Here is a 4,133-nt window from a genome sequence, read left to right as displayed (position 1 = left end):
GTGCAGTGGCAGGATCCTGGCTCACTGCAACCTCCATCCCCTGGATTCAAGCGATTCTCCTGCCTCAGCCTCTCAAGTAGTTGGGATTACAGGTGCCTGCCATCACACCCAGCTAATTTTTGTATTTTTAGTAGAGACAGGGTTTCACCATGTTGGCTGGGTTGTTCTCGAACTCCTGACCTCAAGTGATCCGCCCGCCTCAGCCTCCCAACGTGCTGGGATTACAGGCATGAGCCACTGTGCCCAGCCAAAATTATTAAATTTTAAATTATTACTCAACCAGCAAGGCTTTTCCCTCAAATTAAATTAGGTAAGTAAGTAACTAGGATAGATATCTATCCTCCTAATATATATATTTTATTGTAAATTTTATCCACTATTCTTTTTGAAATTCAGAAACCCTCATACATCAGATACAGTTCCAGTTACTGATGGTAAAATTATTCCTTGTCATATAATGTCATAAATCTGTAACTATTTTGGAGTAGAGTGTCACAGTACCAAGAGTTATGGCTGCTTTGTCAACTTAAAAAATTGAAAATCACTGTCTTGTAGGCTCTTTCTGTTTTCAATTTTTTAGAACTTGGCACTCAACTGTAACCCAGTATCTACAGCAAACATAACGGCCTATGGCACCATCTCAGTCTACATCATTGCTTATCTTACCTTATCTTTACTTTTCAACACTCAAAGCATAGACTGTAACGTTATCCTTTCTCACCTGTCTCCTTTTTCTTCTTATGCTCCTGGTCCTTATGAAAAGCTTCTACTAATAATTGACTACAAGATCCCTTAAACCTGGATCTAGATCATTCAATAGTTTCACCAAATTTGGTCACTTTTAAGTTTTCTTAAGGTACTTAGAATAGCAGCCTCATGAAAAAAAAATAAATCTTCAATAGAGATCCAAATAAAATAGTAAATATATACAGATCATCACCCAGGCACGGTGGCTTATGCCTATAATCCCAGCACTTTGGGAGGCCAAGGCAGAAGGATCACTTGAGCCCAGGAGTTGGAAACCAGCCTGGGCAACACGGCAAAATCCTGTCTCTACAAAAATATGTAAAAATTAGCCAAATACATTAATGTTTCTAATTTTTGTAGCTCTGTCTCTACAAAAAATACAAAAAAAATGGGAATATGCAATTTCACAAGGAGTGTAGATAAGAACTACTTGTGTTCAGTGGGAAACATAGTAGAATTAACTTGCTGTATAACTCCCTATTCTTCAAGTAGTCATAACCTTGGCTTCATTTAGCCTCTAACAGACATCACTTTCATCTTCTCATCTCTTTTGGCTCATGCTCCAAGTCCAAGTGTTCAATGTATAGGAAAAGGGCCATGACACACATAAGCACGTCAGAGGGGTTACTTTTTATCTCGTGCAAATAAATATTCACAACTCAAATCTAGGTGTCATTAGGTACTTTTACCTTCACCTCCCATCCCTGTTAGAAAAGGTCAATGGTGTAAATAATCAGTTTCTGAGCATTACTCCTATTCATGTTCTGTCCCTATACCTGCCCCATAGCATGTCAGCTAAGGAAACTAAGTTGATGTTTTAGATGTGGTGAAACTCAGTCATCAGTTTCACACTTCGATATTTAAAGGATTTAGAATATCTGGAAGTCCATTGATGTCTTCAGCTTAAAGCTCCTAAAAGTTACCAATCTCATCACTGACCCTTCAGCTTCTGGAACAGTAGCAAAGAAAATAGAAGTGAATACACAGCGACCTGTCTGGCAAAGCTGCTGTTCTATAAACATGATTTAATACAACATAAAAAAATAAAACACCTTGGATTGGGAAGGTGCATGTTTTTTCACTTTAAACTGATTATAGCAACTTGGTTTCTCTCTCTGAGAATCAGCAAATTGGTAAAAACTTGTCAAATGCTATCATTTACTGCATGCTATTTTTAGAATGCATTTGTGAAGGAGAATTTGCCCTTTCCATATGGTTTAAGTTATTGGCCAAATAAAGCTAAACAAGTGCATTTTGAAAGCATAGTGTGAATGCCAGTTATTTATAGCTGTCCACAGCTATCAATTTTTACTTTAAAATTATTAGACCAATTATGGGGCAGGGAGAATGTGCTGAGCTTGAAAATATAACCAAGAGTGATTTATACAATGAAAATGATATAAAAAAGGAGCTTCCCTGAGCAAGAGTTATTCTTAGCATTTTAGTTTATCCAAGACTCATAATGTAATTTTGTCCTTGGAGAAATTCCCCATCTCTTTTTTAATACTCTGATATTGTTCCTATTTTGGAAAATGCAATTAGACAAGATAATGAAATAAAAGATATGAATATCCTAAACAGGAGCCAGCATTTGCAAGTGGTGTGGTTGTTTACTTAGAAGACCCAAGAAAGCAAATTAAAACAATGGGAAACAATTAGAATTCAGTAAGCCTACTAGTTTAAAAAATAAACAAAGCAATAACTTTTCTATACACACTAAAAAATTGGCTTGAAATTATACAAGAAAAAAGATCCAATTCAAAATAGAAATGAACAATCAAAAATCTAGGAATAAACATTTTTTTGAGACGGGGTTTTGCTCTTGTTGCCCAGGCTGGAGTGCAATGGCGCGATCTTGGCTCACTGCAACCTCTGCCTCCCGGGTTCAAGCCATTCTCCTGCCTCAGCCTCCTGAGTAGCTAGGATTGCAGGCATGCACCACCACACCCGCTAATTTTGTGTTTTTAGTAAATATGGGGTTTTGCCATGTTGGTCACACTAGTCTCGAACTCCTGACCTCAGGTGATCTGCCTGCCTTGGCCTCCCAAAGTGCTGGGATTACAGGTGTCAGCCACCGTGCCTGGCCAGGAATAAAGTTTTTTAAAAAGTAAAGACAACATAAAATTCTACTGAAGATGCCATTGTAGTGGAAGACAACATTTTTCTAGAGAGACTCAACTTTGTAATGATATTATTTTTAATCTATGAGTTCACTCTGATCCCAAATAGAAAACTAATTTTGTGCTTTTACTAAGGACCCACCAACATGGGCCACATTCGCACCAAAACAATGAGAAAGGTGGCCTGGGTCATTATAGAAAAGTACGACACGTGCCTGGGCAATGACTTCCACACCAACAAGCATGTGTGCGAGGAAATTGCCATTATCCCCTGCAAGAATCTCCGGAACAAGATAGCAGCATGTGTAACCCATCTGATGGAGCAGACTCAGAGGGTCCCAGTGTGAGGTACCTCCATCAGGTTGCAGGAGGAGGAGAGAGAAAGAAGAGACAATTATGTTCCTGAGGTCTGAGCCCCCTGGATCAGGAGATCATTGAAGTAGATCCAGGCAGTACAGAAATACCGAAACTTTTGGACCTTGGCAGTCTGTCCAACCTGCAGGTCACTCGGCCTACAGTTAGGATGAATTTTTTTTTTTTTTTTTTTTTGAGACGGAGTCTCCCTCTGTTGCCTAGGCTGGTGTGCAGTGGTGGAATCTCAGCTCACTGCAACCTCCACCTCCCGGGTCTAAGCAATTCTCCTGCCTCAGCCTCCCAAGTAGCTGGGACTACAGGCATGCGCCACCACGCCTGGCTAATTTTTGTATTTTTAGTAGAGATCATCATATTGGCCAGGCTGGTCTTGAACTCCTGACCTAGTGATCCGCCCACCACAGCCTCCCAAAGTGCTGGGATTACAGGCATGAGCCACCGCGCCTGGCACCAGTTAGGATGAATTTAAAAACCCCTCATGGAGCTGTTCGAATCTTTTTGCAATGCTGTAATATTTTCAATAAACCTGGGACAACAAAAAAAAAAGAAAAAACTAATTTTATGAAATGTGAAAAAAAATTAAAAGTTTACATGACAGATGATTGAATGCATTAGATTACTGAGGAAAATTTAAAAGGAAAGTAATAAAGTGGAAAATCCTGTAAATATTAAAATGTATCATAAAGTTATAGTAATTAAAATAGTATGATATCAGAATAAGAATAAAAGATCAATAGAAAATATCAAAAAATCTAACAATGGATGTAAGTACATTTAAGAATTTAGTATACTCTGTGGAGAAAAACCTGATTAGTCAATAAATAGTGTTGGGACAACTGGCTAGCCATTTGGAAAATAATTAAGTGAGATTTCTACCTCACTCATTATACTAAA

At 38.5% G+C, this 4,133-nt stretch overlaps 1 pseudogene; it reads left to right on the top strand.

The window, feature by feature from the left end:
* The first annotated feature begins 3,013 nt into the window (after positions 1-3,013).
* Positions 3,014-3,396, top strand: LOC129060852 (small ribosomal subunit protein eS17-like; annotated as a pseudogene).
* The last annotated feature ends 737 nt before the right edge of the window (positions 3,397-4,133 follow it).

This window comes from Pongo abelii, chromosome 7 (assembly GCF_028885655.2).
Source record: "Pongo abelii isolate AG06213 chromosome 7, NHGRI_mPonAbe1-v2.0_pri, whole genome shotgun sequence".
Lineage (NCBI taxonomy): Eukaryota > Metazoa > Chordata > Mammalia > Primates > Hominidae > Pongo > Pongo abelii.
This window is presented reverse-complemented; position numbering and strand designations above follow the sequence as displayed.